Source organism: Schistocerca gregaria, chromosome 8 (assembly GCF_023897955.1).
Source record: "Schistocerca gregaria isolate iqSchGreg1 chromosome 8, iqSchGreg1.2, whole genome shotgun sequence".
Lineage (NCBI taxonomy): Eukaryota > Metazoa > Arthropoda > Insecta > Orthoptera > Acrididae > Schistocerca > Schistocerca gregaria.
In genome coordinates, this window is record NC_064927.1 from 306,808,307 (window position 1) to 306,828,303 (window position 19,997).

At 41.5% G+C, this 19,997-nt stretch overlaps 1 protein-coding gene and 1 long non-coding RNA gene across 5 annotated transcripts in view; both read left to right on the plus strand.

Annotated features, from left to right (window-relative positions):
- The window catches only part of LOC126284235 (secreted protein C-like), a 403,567-nt gene that overhangs the window by 322,507 nt on the left and 61,063 nt on the right, over positions 1 to 19,997 (plus strand). The gene's annotated exons all lie outside the window — the stretch shown is intronic.
- Positions 1,020 to 13,308, plus strand: LOC126284239 (uncharacterized). The gene is made up of 3 exons (XR_007551454.1): positions 1,020 to 1,064; positions 6,790 to 6,803; positions 13,199 to 13,308. It is a non-coding gene; the product is annotated as an uncharacterized LOC126284239 (long non-coding RNA).

A 19,997-nucleotide genomic window follows, 5' to 3' on the forward strand; every position in this document is an offset into this window, starting at 1 on the left:
ACCGACTATGTATCGCTCTTTCAGTTCGTCATCAGAATTAAATTTTCTTCTTCTATAACTGTCTCAATAATTTCTTTTATCTCATCATACGTTTCTTCCATCTCTTCGTCATCTGAGAAGCTACTTGGTATATACACTTCTACTACCGTAATATGTGTGGATTCTTGTATGTTTTGGTTGGGGTAATGGATGGATCGATGGATGTGCTGTTTATATTAGCTTACCCTAATTCCAATTTTCTTATTCGCTATTAAAACCACTCCTACATTACCTCTGTGTGACTGTGTTTAAAACCCCGCATTCACCTGATCAGATATCCTGTTCCTCCTGCCGCCGAACCTCACTAATACCTACTACAGCTAAATTCGACCTATCCATTTTCCGTTTTAAATTATCTAGTCTTCCTGCCAGATTAATGGATCCACCATTCCACGCTCCGATCCGTGGAATGTCTACTTAGTTTCTCCTGATGGCGACATCCTACGAATAAATGCAAAATGTACTGCAGACCTGTCACATTGCTTACTTTCTCACACCACACCACGTTTACTTTGTGAAATACCTCCTCAGAAGACCGGAAGCTTATATTTGTGTAGAGCTAATGAACTCAACCAACTTGATCATTTTGAAAATAAAACAGCTATGTTCTAGGAGATCACATGGTGAAGTGGACGCCGAGTTGCCGCTTCTGACTGTCAAAACTTTGCTGACGGTTTACTGATGTGCCACTCTCAAGTATGCGAAATTCTATTCCGCTACGTTGGACACAAACTGCAAGCGACGAATCAAAATCTCGTGACGCCGACGAGTTCCATTTGGGCTGTTCTGTGTGCACCAGGCGTTATTCATTCCACATACGTTGTCTCCTCATGAAATTACATTTCTTTATAATGATATAAAGGCAAATATTCTTGCTAGAACAGAACCGGACGTTGTTTCATACACCAATAACAAATTCTTAGTACCCACAAACAAGTTTTAAAGTTATGATCTAATGAAAAATTTCTCTTCACCCTTGCAGATGATGAACAGCATCACCGGAGGATCGGGGTCATCGTCACTTCGTAAGTTGAGTTGCTGTTTAGATTAACAAAATAGTAGTTGTGTAGTTGAGTAGTAGAGGTTGAATGAATGTACATAATTTGAACTACAGAATGTACGTAGAGATTCGGATGGTAACATAGTTACTGATTAGAAAGAAATGTGCCGTCCTGTAGCCAAACATATTCATGGAGATGGAGCACGAAATCGTTAGTAAAACGTAGAGTTAGTACTTTGATCGTGACTATTGAAGACTTTCCTCGGCATCATAGTTTCGCTACATCACATATACACTGAATAGCCAAAGAAACTGGTACACCTGCCTACTATCGTGTAGGGTCCCCACGGACGCACAGAAGCACCGCTACACAACGTGGCATCGACTCCACTAATATCTGGAGTCCCGCCCGGTTATTCGAGAAGTCTGATTCACTGCTTTCCGAGCGGAAAGGTGTGCCGGTCCCGTCACGAATCTGCCGGTCGGAGTAGCGTCGAGGTCCGGTATGACATCCAGTCTGTAGATGGTTTTTAAGGAGGTTTTCCATCTGCCTCGGCTATTGCGGGCTGGTTTCCCTCTTTCAGCGTCATTTACAATACGCCGGTGATTGCTGCGCAAACACTTTCTCTACGTACGCGTACACCACAATTACTCTACCACGCAACCATTGGGGCTACACTGGTCTGGTGTGAGACGTTCCCAGGGAGGTCCACTGGGGACCGAACCGCACAATAACCGTGGGTTCGGTGTGGGGCGGCGGTGGGGGGGGGGGGGGGGGGGGGAGGGAGCTAACTGCTGTAGACTGTTGTGAGGTTGTGTACCACTGAGGGCTACGGTGGGGACGAAGCCTCTCCGTCTTTTCTAGGTCCCCAGTTTCATACAATACAATACAATTCCTGAAACAGTGCTTGAGGGAACTGACACCATGAATCCTGCACCGCTGTCCATAAACTCGTCATACTACGAGGAGGTGGAGATCTCATCTGAACAGCATGTGTCAAGGCATCCCAGATACGTTCAGTAATGTTCATGTCTGGCGATTCTGATGGCTAGTAGAAGTGTTCAAAAACATGAGAGTGTTCCTAGAGACACTGTAGCATTTCTGGACGTGTGGGGTGTCGCATTGTCCTGCTGGAATTGCCCAGGTCCATCGGAATGCACAATGGACGTGAATGGATGCAGGTGATCATCAGGATGTTTACGTAAGTGTCACCTGTTCAAATGGTTCAAATGGCTCTGGGACTTAACGTCTATGGTCATCAGTCCCCTAGAACTTAGAGCCGGCCGGAGTAGCCGTGCGGTTCTAGGCGCTACAGTCTGGAGCCGAGCGTCCGCTACGGTCGCAGGTTCAAATCCTGCCTCGGGTATGGATGTGTGTGATGTTCTTAGGTTGGTCAGGTTTAATTAGTTCTAAGTTCTAGGCGACTGATGACCTCAGAAGTTAAGTCGCATAGTGCTCAGAGCCATTTGAACAATTTTTTTAGAACGTAGAACTACTTAAACCTAACTAACCTATGGACATCACACAACACCCAGTCATCACGAGTCACTTGTCAGAGTCGAATCTATACGTATCAGTGTCCTCATATCACTCCAACTGCATACGACCCACACTATTACAGAGACTCCACCAGCCTGAACAGCCCCCACTGACATGCAGCGTCCATGGATTGGTGAGGCTGTCTCTTAGCCCGTACACGTCCATCTGCTCCATACAATCTGAACCGAGAGGCAACATGTTTCCAGTCGTCAACAGTCCAATGTCGGTTGTGATTGGCCCAGGCGATTCATAAAGCTCTGTGTTGCGCAGTTATCAAGGGTACACCAGTGGGTCTTCGGCTCCGAAATTCCATATCGATGATGTTTCGTTGAATAGTTCGCACGCTGACGCTTGTTGATGGCCCAACATCGAAATTGCAAGCAATTTGAGGAAGGTTTGCTCTTCTATTACATTGAAGGATCCTCTTCACTCGTCGTTGCTCTCGTTCTTGCAGGATCTTTTTCCGGCCACAGAGATATCAGAAGTTTGAAGTTTCACCGGTTTCCTGATATTCAATGCACACTAGTGAAATGGTCGTACTGGAAAATCGCCACTTTATCGATCCTCGAAGATGCTGTGTCCCGTAGCTCGTGCGCCGACTATAACACCTCGTTAAAACTCACTTAAATCTTGATAAAATGCCATTGTAGCAGCAGTTACCGATCTGACTACTGCGACGGATACTTGTTGTCTTATATAGGCATTGCCGACTGCAGCGTCGTATTCTGCCAGTTTACATATCTCTGTATTTGAATACGCATGCCTATATCAGTTTCTTTGGCGCTTGAGTGTATTTGCACGTGATATATTTGTGTGGTGGGGTTTAGGCCTGAATTTTTATGTATTCTGTTAGAGGTTGTGGGGGTCAATCAGTGTGGTTCGCGAGTAGCAGATACGTATGCGAATTGGATGGGCATTGCGAAGTCATAGAAACATTGGGAAAACAATAGTTACGTTGAGTGTATTTAACTCAATTCCATCTCTGTCTCTGTGCGATCAGTGCGGCTGACTCGTAGGTCAAGGGTCCCCTATCCGATGCTCGGCCAGGCAGCATATTTTTTCCGCTTGGGGACTGGGTGCTGTGTTGTCCTTAATTCGTATCATCGTAAGTGACACTCCACTTTTAAGACGGCTAAATGGGTATGGTCCGGACGCTATTCAATAGGGAAACAGTACATACCACGGTTAGCAGTCTCAGGGCGTGGGTGACTTACGAAGTTATCAGGCGAGCAGCAGTGGTCACGAAAACAAGCCGTCAGCACTTTGGCGTGTGTTGCGCCATATCAGGCCTGCCCAGGAGACCAGCACACAGCGGCAAAAGGTTCTGCAGTAAGAAAGACAAGCCGTGTATCGCAGATGCCCATATGAGTGAAAGATGCACCCAAGCGGAGGTGCAAACCAGGGACTCCTAGCTTAGGATGCAGAGGCAGCAAGCCGTAGATGCAAGCATGCAGGAGGAGCGAGAGAGCACACTTGACAGGCAGTGGCTCAGCAACGATGGAGGTCCAGGTGCGAAACACTGGCTGTCGGATGGGGTCCTAGTGGTTGGTCCAAGTCGGCTACCAGATAGTGCCTCCAGCGGAAGGCACTAGTTTAGGTACCAGCTTCATAAGGCTCTGACACGGCCTGTAGTTCCATAGGTCACAGATGTGGCGTCGAGTAGGAGCAGTTTGGTGAGCTACTTCAAAACGACATGTCTTTGAGTTTCTCTCGGAGGCGGCCGTACAGCTGACAATTTCTGCATAGACCAGTGGTTCATACGGTCACTCGGCCCATCCTGTTCTGACAAGTCATAATTCCTGATCACATAAGTCCTGTAAGTGACACTGTACCAGCCTTGGAAATGATGTTATCGAGAACATCGCTGCGACAGTCTGGCTCCACCACTCTGGTGTATTGACTATATTCCATGCCAGGCAACAGTGTCGTGGCTGGACATGTGGCAACTATCCCTACTCCAGTGCCAGGTCGGGGTTTTCCGTCACGTCAGCTCAACGTCTCTACAGCTTGATGCATCAGAATGCGGCGGCAGCTTTCGATTCGCTTAGACACGGGTAATAGACGCCTTGTTAGAAGGACATAACGCAGAGAAAGCAACTGCTGTAAGTTTCATCTGCTAACTCAGTGTGCTGAGTACCAACTCCAATTCCACTGGAGCTAATGATAATGCTAATGCACCACAAGTACGAGTAAGGATTTAAAGTCTCCACCTCAAAAGAGCCTATGTCAGTATTTGCCACGTGCAGTAAGTGACCGAGCCCCCGGCATGAATCCGCCCAAAGGATTTGTGTCGAGGTTCGGTGAACTGGCCAGTCTGTGGATGGTTTTTAAGCGGTTTTCCATCGGGCTCAGTGAATGTGGGCTGGTTCCCCGTATTCCGTCTCAGTTACACTAAGTCGGCGATTGCTCCGCAAACAAGTACTCCACGTACGCGTACACCACCACTACTCTACCACGCAAACATAGGGGCTACACTCGTCGGGTGTGAGACGTTCCCTGGGGGGGTCCACGGGGGCCGAACCGCACAATAACCCTGGGTTCGGTGTGGGGCGGCGGAGGGGTGAAGTGAATTGTGGTAGTCGCCGTGGGGTTGTGGACCACTGCGGCTGCACCAGGAACGGATCCTCTCCGCCGTTTCTAGGTCCCAGGTTATCATACAATAAAATACGATACAAGTGACCAGGCACTCGTCATTCAAAGAAACTCAAGTACAATTGCTTAGAAACAGCCAAAACATTCGTCCAATTTCGCAAGCCTTAGGAAGATGAGCAGGTATTTGGTGTCTTAACGTCTTGGAGATATAGTGTTTATTACATTCTCAAAACGGACATCAATGAGAAAGGGTATTGAACTTTTCTGTTCCACAGGAACCAAACAGATATTCTATTTAAGTTATATGTGGAAGCTAAAGGCCACAGAAAGCATAAATGTGAATGGCTGGAAGAGGAACTGAGCCCCGCTAACCAGAAAAGGAAGGAAGGAAGACTAGGGTATAACGTCTCGTCAATGACAACATCATTAGAGAAGTAGCACAAACTCAGGTTAGGGAAGGTTAAAGAATCAATCGACGGTGTTCTTTTCAAAGGAACCACTCGATCATTTTTCTTAAACGAGTTAGGAAAACCCCAGAAAAACTACGTGTCGACGAGCGAGCGGTATTTGACTCCTCCATGGGAGTCCAATGCGCTAAGCACTGAACACTCTCTCTCGTGGGCGGCTGTCCCAATGAGCAGTCCACTGTGTGAACCGGAATTCCGTATTACACGATTTCAGGGCTGTACATGAAACGTTATTGACCTTCCTAATATGAAACGAATCACATACTGTGTAGTTGTCTGTAGATTTCGCTATAAAATTGGTGTTTGTCGACGGGTATTGCATGAAGTGGGAAAGAGTTAGAGGGTTCATGTTTTCCGTTCCACTATCTGTATAAATTAGGTAGACGACAATCGTTTCAAACCTTATACTGCATAATGCAGTAATGTTTTTGCAAATTGTTTCACTGAGATGAAAAAATCGGATTAAAACCGATGTGACGTATCACCCTTGATGCATTCTTTGGAATGAAATGATTAATTGAGAATTTTTGGCGGCGTTTGCTTATCTGCTTGTAAAAAAAGTTTCATGAATCAACAACTGATCTCTTTGATGTGAAAGTGTATGATATCGCGAGATTGTGTAGTCTGATAGGAGCAACAAGAATGTGTAATGTTACAAGGATTCTTCATATTGCGAAAGCATGTTTACAGCACTACTCAGTGAGACCTGTGCAGGTGACGGGGAACTAAAGAAAGTTTTAAAACCTGTGGTTCAACGTGTATTGCAATTGTATGACAAAGGCGTTTCCAAACCATCTAATAAGTTAGAAATGCAAACAATACTTGGACAACTTAACCATTTCCTCTCATCACCGCATTAAGCAGATGTATTGAATTCTCCACTACACTGTGATTGCAAAGAAAAAGAGACTTGTGTCACATTTCCAAAATCTTTGTGGGTTTTGATAACATCCAGCAACTTTCACAGCAACTAGTGTGTTTCATTGTCTAAACTTTTGAATGACATTAGAGGAAGAGAAATGTTCAGTAGAAGATTGTGAAAATATTACCAACAGTTCATTAAAACTAATGCAAATTCTTGAGCTTATACAGAATATACTGCCAAATGTGTTATATATTGTCAAATAACCCCGTTTCTTTCTCTTTTTCAGCTTTCGGCGTCCCGGTAAGAATTCCTGCCACTTCTAACGAAGTAATTTGATACTGATTTCCCTAACTACCATCGCAAATGGAAGTAATATCTGACCGTGATCTGACCCATGTGTCAATGTAATGCATGCGCCAGGGAAGTATCTGATTGTATAGCAAGTAACTCATAAGTACATCACCAGGGTTATTTTAATGAATTAAGCTTTTTTAACTGAATGAGGATGCTAATGACGTAAATTAAAAAGCGACATCGTCAGTTCCTAACATGTAACAGCCTATTCTCACTTAAAAATTGCGATCCGCACCAGCTGCATGATTAACTCTACACATCTGCGGCCGTACGACTTGCTTAGTTCAGCGGAAGTACTGTTTCTGTCGCCCTGAACAGAAAAATGATAAAGTAATTCCTAGAACAACGTTCTGTAACTGAATATCATGACTCTAATATAAATTAAAGGATTTAAGCAGTGAACGCCACTTGCCGGCATATCGCCCGACCAGAGCCTGATAACAGTGCATCAAAGGTGCAGCGCCTCCGCAGCCGTTCGCACGACGGTGGTGCGGTATATACACGAACCATCCTTGTAAATAGAAGCATTTTTATTGAAAACCTTATCACAGTCCTGCACTAGTTCCCCAGATTACCGTTTATGTATAGATAGCTGACGATGACTGAAATTTTTAATCATCAACTTACATACGAGAATGTATGTATATATCTACCAGATGAAAAATGATCCTGTTAGAGCACAAAAGTTGCGAATATGCACCTCTTTAATAGACAGAGAGGTCAGGTGCCTCAATACTTCTTACGCCTCTCTCGAATAAGAATTGGCCTGTGAAAGTAATCAAGCTCTTTGAACACAGTGTTCTAAATCCTTTTACTCAGTCTCTCTCTGTAGCGAAGTCTTCATGGTCAGCATCTCCCGCTCAATGATGCTATCTATACATATCTCTTTCCCACTGTCTCCATTTCCTCCCATTGGCACTTTCTCCTGTTTGCCTCTATCACTGCCTTCATCCATGTCTTCTGCTCTTCCTTACCAGTGCCTCCTTCTTTGCTATTTTCCTGACTTAGGCTTTCCGCGACTTCCCTGAATCGCTTCTGACATATATTGGGGTAGCTCCTTTGAAAGGACACGGCCGTTTTTCTTCCCCATCCTTCTCAAATCAGAGCATCTGCTCCGCTTCTAATCTTCCAGCTGTCGACGGGACATTAAACACTAATCATTTCCTCCTCTATCCTCTACTTAAATGTCCTTTTGTGGTAGTTTATTCGGAGTTTTTAACCCTATCCTGGATTATAGAGGATAGTTGGTTCGCCATTCGTGGAGGAGGGGTGTTTATATCAAGCCTGTCGTTTACCTTTCCACTGTCCCCACTCTCTTTTGCTCCCACTGATACAATCTCGATCCACTCTCTTGCTCTTTCACTGCCAGTTTCTCTCTCCCACCACCACGGTCTCCACTCTCTTTTTTACTCCACTAACAATGTCTGCTCTCTCCCTATTTCACTGCCGCTGTCTCTTTGCTACTCTATTTCAGAAAACAGTCTGTGTAGGAGTGAAGTGTCCATTATGTAGAAACAACGCGTCATGCAGTTTTATTGGCGAAAAATAAAGACCAAAAACATTGACTGATGATTTCAAAACCCTTATGATGACAACAGAAGCCGTGACCTATGATCACTAAGTCAGTCAGAACTACGCTTACGACTCATACGGGATATTATTTGCATATTTTGCGTGCATAATTACGGTAACTTAGAACCTCCGGATCTCTGTAACGGATGATATTATCGATTAAAGTATCGAGATTTCCCGAAAGCATTATTTTAAGAAGTTGTGCCAAAACTTTCTGCAATATACCATGAACTGAAATTATAAAAGTGTCCATCCCTACAATTGGTCCTTCTGGTGCCCAAAAATGTAGCTTGATAACGGACCAAGATTTTCGAAATCGGTAAAACTGCGTTTCTAGATCAATGTCTCAAAGGTGTGCAATTAATCTTTGAGCCATTCATGTAAATAGTTATCAAGGTATTTGCGCTCAACGGTGAAAAAAGGGCTAAAACCAGTTTTTGTGGTTTTCTTCATATTTTCGATTACTTAGAACCTCTGAATGTCGGTAACAGATAATTAAATCGAAAAAATTTTAGGATTTCCCCGAGAAAAACATATGGTAAAAATTTAGAAATTATAGAAGCAGTCCTCCACACCATCGATATTTTTGGTATCCAGAAGTCACGGTTATTCCAGGTACACGGAACGTTACATTCCGGTATTAACAATGTAGCGTGGCTGAATGTCCTGGAGCAAGTCTTTGAGCTTGTGTCTCTCTTGCCAGTTATCCAACTCGTAAATGGCTACCTACAGTTCAACGCGGAATCTGAAAAACGTTTCTTTTTGACAAAAATCCACATCTTTGACAGGTGATTGCTAGGTTTAAAATGACGTTGGTTTTGGTTGTTGTTGTTGTGGCCGTCTGTCAGATGAATGGTTTGAAGCAGCTCTCAAAGCTAGCCTGGTTGGGCAAGCCTCTTCATCTATGTATAAGTACTGCAACCTACATCCATCTCAAGGCACTTACTGTATTTATCTCTAAGCCTCTCTGTGCAGTTTTTGCCTCCCACACTTCTCTCCAATAGTAAAACGACGATATCTGATATCTCAGAATGTGTACTATCATCCGATCCCTTGTTTCAGTGAAGCAGTACAACAATTTTTTATCTCCACAGTTCTCTTCAGTACCTCCGTATTCTTCATTAGACACATATTGCAAAAGCTTCTGTTCTCTTCTTATTTGAACTGTTTTCCTAGTCTACTTTTCACTTCCGTACAAGGCTACGCGTCAAGCAAATATCTCCAGAGAAGACTTCCTAACAGTTAACCCTGTATTCGATGTTACGAATTTCTCTTGTTTAGAATCGTTTTTCATGCGATTGCAAGTCCATATCCTCACTACTTTGGCCATCATAGCTACTTTACCACCTGTAGAGCCTCATTTCATAAATCAATTCCGGCAGCATAGCATGATTTAATTTGCTTACATTCCATTGCCCTTTTTCATATTGATCGCATATCCTTCTTTCATGACACTGCCCAATTAGCTCAAGTGCTCTATCAGTCTCTGACTGAATGACAATTCTTTATTTCATTTTCCAAATCTACAATCTGTAAGTTACAATTTCAGATGTACGCTACAGCTTTAGTTTAATTATTGTCTGCGTCTTCAACACATACGTTACAGTTTTAGTACATTAGATTCACAACCAGTAGCTTACAATTTTATTTACATCCACAACCAATATGTTACTAAGTTTGACTTCATCGGAAGAGTTCTACCGAGCAATTGCGATATATTTCTGAAAAAGGTAAAGGAATACTGAAATTAGTGTTTTACTGATAAATCAATTGTAAATCACCGCTTGTTGCGCAAACACCTATTGACAAGCCATGTCTTCTCGAAAATCAATTCCTATTATAGCACTCACGTCATCATAGAACACGGAGTGACTGTCATCTTTTGCTACAGTTACACTTTACATAGCTTTGTACTGGAAATTGTGTGTATGTTGGACTGGATTAAATTCCTAAGAGCCGATTCATCAACATCATGTAATACATATTCTCTGTAATCATCAGTGTTTAGGTGATTGGTGAATGTTTCACTCGTTATGGTTTTTTTTTTTTTTTTGTGGCTGTATATTTCTGCTTCCAGTCCTAGCAGTTCTGTAATGTTGCTCCCCCCACCCCATTCCCCCCAATAATTCATTTTTAATTTAAATCATTTTCCTCCTATTGATGCATGGGTTGACACATATGTCAATAGCGGAATAATACAAAGTGTAAAACCACCTGTACACATCACATTTAATAACGTACATATTTGACGTAGTCATGTGCTACTGTAAGCTGTCCATGTCTGTGTTACACATTTTAAATTTTTTTGCGTCAGATTTCTTCATAATAGCCGCCAAATTTTTCTTACATACGATATTGTCCTTGAATTTTGATTTAGCTAATAGAGCAGCGGATTAGTAGCTACCTTCCTAATGCATTTATGGCTCTTTTATCTGACTGTGAACCTAATTTTGTCAAAAACAATGTTTCACAAATTTGCATAAACTTTTTATAATACTGGAGGCTTCAAGATATCATATAATTTACTGTAATTGTAACTTATATGTTGTAGACACAGAAAAGATGTAAAATTAGTATTGATTAATCTGAATTGAATGCAACGGACATAATATCAAAATGAAGATGTAACTTACTAGCTACAGATGTTATGAAAATGTAATTGTAACATACTGGTTATATGTGCAGAAGAGATGAATTCGATGTGTTACCAAAATGTAGCCGGCCGCGGTGGTCTCGCGGTTCTAGGCGCGCAGTCCGGAACCGTGCGACTGCTACGGTCGCAGGTTCGAATCCTGCCTCGGGCATGGATGTGTGTGATGTCCTTAGGTTAGTTAGGTTTAAGTAGTTCTAAGTTCTAGGGGACTAATGACCACAGCAGTTGAGTCCCATAGTGCTCAGAGCCATTTGAACCATTTGAACCAAAATGTAACGGAAAGCTTCCATGACACGTTGAACTACATATCTAAGAGTTTTCCTCGTGGTGGATCACTTCATCGATGGAGCGATAATGACAGACGGCACTGAAATCGACGTACGGCGGTCATGCTAATATAGCTTATGCGCATTCACCGCAGTTTCTGGTTTAGGCATCAGCCATTTATGGATTAAAACTGCCTAGTTGGCAACCGAAACATTATGGCTGGATGGATACATCATTCAGGTGCAATCCGAAAAACTCATGGAAGAACCGTTACGGTTGGAAAAATTTAAGAATGTCATAGGTTGCTTTCCTTTACTTCCGCTGGTAGTCAGTTTGCTCACCTCCGTCTCCGTTGTGACCATATCTTGAGTTGTGCAGCGTTTTCAGTTTAATTGATATTACTGAGAGCAGTTGGTCATTGTGAGTACCACTACATGGCAGTGGAACATTATGTACATTTTTTTCTCATTAAGTAATTATTCGAATTGTTGTATATGAGTTCACAGGCAATGAGCGCGACATTCATCATATGACATGAAACTTCATTCAGTAAAAATGATAAAGTATATGCATATGTATTTGAACCTCGTATTTGGGAGTAATGAGAAGTTAGAGTTTACATGCAGAAAATGTATAACAAAACTGTTTGCATGATTTATCTGTACCTGAAAAGTGAATGATTTTATACTCTTATGGCAGAACTGAGACTGTGGTGTTATGTGCCAGTTGCCAGAGAATCGAGGTCTTAGAAGATCTTGCCAACGTATTGTTTCATCACATTTTACTAACGCATCACTAAGTACTGCAACTGCCAATATCAGATCTGTGTCGCAAATATATCGTTCCAAATAATTTGCGTTTCGAATGAATGTCCTTACGCTGTTTTTATTGCCTTTGTAAAGCTCCTGGTGGGTGCGCTACAACATTGCGCTACTGACATAGCTAATGTTAATGGACGAACTGAGCAAAACGCCGAAGTGGGAAACGAAATGTGTTAATTCTCTTATCAATGTGCTTATTACACATTTCTTTTTTGTTGAATAGTCTCGTGGCAGACCAAATTATTTTCCAATACTATTATAAATTATTTAATGGCATGCATTCACTCAGTTTATGAGTAACAAAATGGATGAACATAGTGATGTGTAAATCTCGTAAGGTCACACTCTGTAGGCTAGGACTGTCATTTTCAGGCTGTCTCGTTACACACAAAAAAACTCTGTTATGGGTGTACGTAGAGTGGCAGGCGTCAAAGGTAGCCCCCTGCATCTGGATTACTGACTAGACTGACCACTTTTTTCAGCTACTGATAAATACAGATGTTGGTCTATGCATCTATCTGAGTAACAAATGCAGAGAAACTTTGTCAGACCTAATGACACTCTTCACAAATTATATCGTAGCCCTCATTGTCTGTTGGAGCTCGAGCACCGACGTTTTGTACAGCATTTTCCTTCCTGGAGTGAAACCGTCGAATAGCGTCTTATCCGTAGCAAAAAGTCAACGTAAAATACTCTCACGGAAAAAATCCTTTCAGCACTGTCAAACATCGTCGATAAATTCGTTTCTGCATATGATTTACACCGGGTTTTAACAAATTAGGCATCACTATTCAATACAAATTTCATCCAATTCATTGTTAATACAACAGTATAGCATTTTTTTAAATATTTCTGTGATAACAGCTGCATGACGCACGTATTATGGACGAAAATAATAAAAGCATAATTCCATTTACATCTACGAAATATCAGTGACAGGTCTTGGTGTTTTTGCAATGTTTTCCCTAATTGACCGTGGTATGCGTATTCTTCAAAGCACATGGTAGTATTGTCTTGGCATTTTCCAGAATCCACTCAGCATCTTCTCTCAAGGACAATCATCATCTGGTGGACGCAGACCTTCTGACAGTGGATCGGGATCGTCTGGTGGTGGATCTGGATCATCTGGCGGTGGAATCTTCGGTAAGTTTGCTAGCTGTCTGTTGTTAAAATAGCTTCAAGTATGCCTATTAGCCAGGACATACAAGGAAAGGATCTGATAGTTTTAACCATTCACCGTAGCAATACCAATCATTTTCAGTAAAGTGTATTACCACGGAGATTAGAGCGGTAGTTTTGTTAATGCAATAAAAAATTAAAGGAAAATAATTTGTTAATTCTAGCAGATTTACATTAGCAACATATTTTCTAGATAGGTTCTGATGTGTAAGTAGGGCGTAGAAACAGAAAATATCTTTTAGCAACCATAGAAACACCAGCATACGTTCATCAACGTGTACTACCGAGAGGAGGTGGGTGTATTTTAAACCACCACAAAAAATTGTAATAACAGATATTTCGTTAATAGTTGTTGGCTGTTATTCACGTCATTTTCAAACTGGTGTTGGCAGAGTCCTGTACATGGAACACTGAGTATGACATTCTTTTTGAAAGAACATAGCTATTAGAAAGACTTAAATCTCTTGTGAAATGTAAATGAAAGATTAACAATATTTGAGGAAACCGATAAATACTTAACCAGAAGAAGATAAATACTTTTCGGAATTTTAAAATAAAAAGTGCCCATCTAGATTACATTATTTCCCAAAGGTGGGTATTGCGAAAAATAATAATAACGAGGATTTAAATAAAATGAGTCATTTATATGAAATGGTGGTAAAACAGAGATCCTGCTGATGTACTTAAGTAAGTCCATACCGGGTTTCTGTACGAGGGGAAGTACAGTCATAAAGAGAGTCACATACGAAAACCGCGAAGCACTCCCTGTAAATGACATTTAAAATTTTCCAACACCGTTCATTGCACAATCTGTATACTTCTGGAGTAACTCCTTCTTCGAGAAGGCCCATAATTAAAAAAAATGAAATATATTTTATTAAATCCTTAATCTTGTATTCCCTTTCTGTTAGTGACTGCCAGTCCAGCGACTTCCACGTTGAAAATTCCAGTTCACGAAGATAGTATTTGGAGTTCCTTTTTGAACGGTACATTCTTCAAATAGCTTGTAAAAGGCAGGTATATAAATTAGCCTCATCAGTATGGAAGAGACACTATATTTAAATAAGACATTAGCGAATGTCCCTGATTTACATGATACGCCTCCCACCAACAGTAAACAATGCACAACTTGTCTATCTACTTAATTCATCGGTGCCTGTTATACTGTCGCTCAGAGCGTACGTCAGGAACAGCAGTTCTGTGACGAAATGCATGCTGTGACCTCATAAAAGTTAGTGTACATTCGAGACGCCCCTTTCTACACATGCCACTCAGCGATGTATGCGGAAAAATTGCAAATCGATCTGAGCACTATGAGACTTAACATCTGAAGCCTTCAGTCCCCAAGAACTTAGACCTAGTTAAACCTAACTAACCTAAGGACATCACACACATCCATACCCGAAGCAGGATTCGAATCTGCGACCGTAGCGGTCACGCGGTTCCCGACTGAAGCGCAAGAACCGCACGGAAACACCGGCCGTCGGAAAAATTGCAACTGGATAATGAACAAAGTGGAACAGTGAGATATTTTCACATGGCAATTACTTCCGTTAACAGAATGAGTCTCTTTGGTCGTTTGTCTCGAGGGACAGTGGTAGAATAGGCAACCCCGGAGTGCCATGGAAAGAGACCAGTTTGGTGTGGCGAGGCCCTGGAATAACACGGGGATTTGGCTGACATGGGATCTGATTAGCGAACGATGCTTCATGGTTTCATTAATAATACGAGGAAAGGAACACACAACGAACAGAGATGAAATACTGAAACTAGAGATGCCTCATACTTCCTATTTGAACTGAGTATGCAACTTGTATGTCTTCAGTGCTTATGCACCAAAAATATTCTTTATTGTAGAAAATTTTGACCCATCAATGAACAAAAATGCGATCTGACATCTGTTGATGTAGGATTTTCATGGTGCACTAATAAGATATAAGGTGATTTTGTTCATGCAGTTAAGAAATAAGAAGTACTCTAACATACACTAAAAGTGTGAATGGTTGCTCCCTTATACAGGGATCGTGTACGCCAAAGATGTAGACCGCATTTTCCTTGACGTAGTACCTACACATAAATGGCGTGAATCACAAAAGTGATTCTCAAAGTATTCAGGATGGCTGCACGGGCCTTGAAGTTCTCAGCAGTTCAAAAATGTCCTATATTTGATGTAATTTGCAAGCCGATGGCAGTTTACTCCACAGAAGACGGAATATCCGCTTTGAATTGTTCTGGGATAAACTTCTGACACAAAATATTAGTGACTACATAGGAAATGTCCGAGCGGCAACATAATAACTTGCAAGTACTTTTTAAAAGAGAAAACTATTACAAGGAACTTGAAATAACATTTTGTTGCTATTCAAAAAGCAACGCGAAACTCAGTAACCCGATTACATATGTCCTCCAAGGGATCTTGTGCCAGCACGATGTCTCATAGTATCAAAAACAGAAATCCCACTTACTATCCAAAGAAGAAAAAAAAAAACGGCACGTTAAATCGTCTCGCCGTGATGAACGTAACATAAACCACCCAGGGTGACGCAAAGAGAGACCGATGTTAATCCTTGTACATGGAACAAAGCCGCGATCGCCCCAACAGCCTTAATCTTTACCACAAAGAAAACAAGTCTCTGTAGCTGAAAATCATATATAAAGTGCTACGTCAAAGAACATCTGCGAGCATCGGTCTCGTTTATGAATCTTGCAGCTTAGAAATGAAGACGTTGGCAGCACACATGATCAGTGCCACTGAACAGAATGAAATGACCCTTGTTGGCTGAACTTGGTGTACACAGGAAGAGGTCTACATGGCTCTTAGCTTTGTCGGATCCAAATTTTAAGCATGACTTTCGATAGGTCTCTTAATACGTAGAAAACACCGCCCTGGTGTCAGTTATACTATGTGATCATAAGTACATGAACAGCCATATTTTAATACGGAATCGTCCGCTAGATGTCACGAGAGGAGACGCCTGTGTAAAAAAAAGGCTCCGTGCACAGTGTAGTCAGTAGAGAAACAGTAACATCAGAGTAAGTCCGTCTGGAGAGCTCAGTTTCTTCAAACGGTGACTAGTCATTGGATGTCACATGAGTAACAATCTCGCCAAGGGTATTTCAAACCTTCTAAGGCTACCCGAGTGAGCTATACTATGAAGTAGAACGTAAGGAACACCTACAGCTAAATCAAGACGTGTACAAGAACGCGAAACTTACGTACTGATCTACAGGGACTATCGGATATAACAGTGAACTTTTCTAAACTGTCGCATTAAACGAATCACTCCTGAATACCAAGGTGCTACCAGGAGTCCAGTTTGCACAATGAATGTCCATAAGAGGTTAAAAATGATATGATGTGGTGGTCGAGCAGCTCCTTCAAAGCCATACTCATCTGTAATCATGTTCGAGATATGGAAATAAAGGCGCTACTGGGGAGTGAATGACTCGAAAGAAGTGACTTGTGGTAATAAATAACGCAATACCCTTTCACAGTGTGATGGAATGGTTTTGGTTAAATGAATCCCTGGAAAACTTTTCTTGCCATCATTTGTATTGTTAACAGTGAAGTACAGAGGGCGTATTGGTACGGTGTAGGGGTGTTCTCCGTGATTAGGATATAGTCCACTTACTGCACTGAGGAAAGGCTAGATTTGGAACCATATTCAATTTTACAGCATTGTGTACTGCGTAGAGTAGACGAATAGTTCTATAACGTTGATTATATGAGCTTGACAATATATATCATAAGGCATTATCTGTGAGGTAGTGGTTTGAAGACAGTAACATTTCTGAACATGAATTGGCTTGGCCAGGTTCGGTACCTGAACGCAATCAATCATCTTTGGGATGAGTCATACCACTAATTCTCCCTTGAAACCAGCGTCCCACGTCACTAGTTTAGCTCAGTGAACGCAGGCAAAAAAAAGTCGAATAGAGAAAATATCGTGTGGTTGCAATTTTTTTTACTGTGGTAACAGGGTGTGTCATATACAACATACTCATACTATTAAGTCCCATCCGCTCGGGTATTAGCATGGGTGGCTGTGGGAGGGGCGGGTGGGAGTGAGTAGGGAGCCTTTTTTTATGTTTCTCTTGAAAAACTTGAAAACCGCAGCATCTAGCAAAAATGTTTCTCAGTACCAATTCGAACAACAATGGATTTCGTACATGAAAAGATACTGTTCTTTTTTCCTACAATTACTAGTTTCCGAGTTGCAGGGGATGTAAAACTCACATATTATTAAAAACAGTATTTTAATGGTATAAATGAATGCTTGCTGTTTAATGAAGTGAGCTGAGGACAAGTATTAAATGTCTTTGCTATGGTAAGTCACCGGATTGTGATCATGCAGTTCGCTTCGTTATATATTTGCGGACTGAAAAGCGATCAGAGAATTCCCTATTCTTTCTACCCCATCACGTCGGAAGAAGCAACTACAGCTTGTTTCACAGAGTTATACAGACCCTCCGTAAAGTGCCCTATGTATCGTTAGCAACTCAGTGCACCATCATAACCGGGGAGTGTTCATTGTCCGCAGAGCGTGTGATCTCTGCATGGGGTACAGATGTAAGTTACTAGTAATATTAACGCAAGAAACTCATATGGACAGAATCCACGTGAACCTCTGCAAACTGTTCTTTACTGCTAGAGGGGATATTCATTCTTAGACATACTGTGCGGTAACTCTTGCATTCTTTGTGAAGAACCTTGTAGCTGCTTCTAACGACGTAGTGGGGTAGAAAGAGTGGGGGAATCGTCTGCTCGATCTTCGGTTTGCAGACTTGTAAGGAAGCAAAGTGCATGTTCAAAATCCTACGAACTAACTTGCCTGAAGCTTCTACTTCCAATCCCATACTTCCACGCGCAGTCCTTCCCTCCCTTAAGGTGGGTCCATTGCATTTAGAGGTGGCACACACATTTAATAATTGTTGTAAACCCACTCCATTTAAAAGTAAACGTTAATTTCATAGAATTATAGTACAATTTTTAATAATATGATTCGCCGAAACTATTAGTACTCGAGGAAAAAAAAATTGACTTTTGGAGTATGAAATATCATGTAGCTTAATCTCGCTCAGGGAAACATTTTCGTTAGAAGCCACGGTTTTCTAGGTGTTCGAGAAATAATTTAGAAAGTGACATTTAAACTAGCCCTCACACCAGCGCTTCCACCCTTGGTTGGGAATTTCGGTAGGTCGTTCATGACACTCCCTGCTACCGCCGTAAAAGGATTTGTGTTTACACGAAATTTCCCCCAATTTTCCTTCGTTGATCGGGCTACTTCTTCGTCTTCTGCTCTTGAGGAACAATAGTCATTTCTTCACAGACATTCATATACCTCATTGAAAGTGTCACCAAACGAATTTCTACACATCGAAACGGCAAAGCATGGAAACACCTAAATATATGGTTGATAATAGCTCTCTGGATACTTTGATCATATAGTGTGGTAAAGATGTAAAACCCAATATCCCATCAATTCTTTTCATTCACAAAAGACACTTTTAGCAGTAATATTGTATCCCAAGAAGGCATTCTTTGTTACAAACCACATATAAATGTACGTTTCCAACATTACTGAAGGTCGAAAGCCTTTTGATTAAGCAGTGCCTTCGGTGCGAGTTTTCCTTCAACTTGCCTACGAAAATTGTTGAAACTGTTAAACTATTGGCTGACAATACTATATTACTGGATGGTTATGTGTCAGTTATATACCTGAGTTTTATTATTGTTGTTAACACTGGTGAAAAAATACATCGTTCTTGTTAATGGATGTCTTCGAATGTCTAACGAACAATGAAGATTTTAATGACCCAGAAGGACAATATCGTCAAGGATCAAAACTACTTTAACATTCATTTATCGAACGCTTTGATATGATCACTGAAACATGATACGAATCTGTATTAGTTTCGCTCTCTCTGACTCTGCTCAGTTGGTGTACCAATATATCGACAAATATTTCAGTTAATAATTCGAAGATAATGTACAGCTTAATGGAGACCTATTGTACCTTAAGCTACTGAAATCAGGCTCCACTGCACATTTTAAAGCATCAACGCAGGTTCGCATTAAACCTACCGACAAATAACCTATTTATCTAGGCAACACGTTGTCTAACAATAAAAAAGAGAGAAATATACATGCAGACTGAAGCGACCAATTAGCACTCCAACCTAGAAGAAAAGTGTCCGAAAATACACAACAACAACCGTCGACTGGAAAAGTTTTTCTTCCATTTCTTCATAACATCACGGACCGTTTTGGCCACGTTGCAAGTGGAGACAATCTTTCGACCTATCAAGAAAATTAGTGAAACTTTAAGATCTGTGAAAGACGCACGACACCCCTTAGCTACCCCAGGTGTGTATAAAATTCGGTTTAGCTGTGGCATGGTTACATTGGACAACTAAAAGGAGTGTTAATACCCGCCTAACGGAACACAAAAGGAACTGTAGATTGAGACACATTGAGAAATCAGCTGTAGCGGAACACGTTTTCAATGACGGTGATCATGAAATAAAATTTAGTGAGACAAACGTGATAGCTAGGACCTCACATTATTATACTCGCATGTATAGAGAAGCTATAGAGATCTACAAGCACGGAAATAAGTTTAATAAAAAAAAGGAGGATTAAAACTA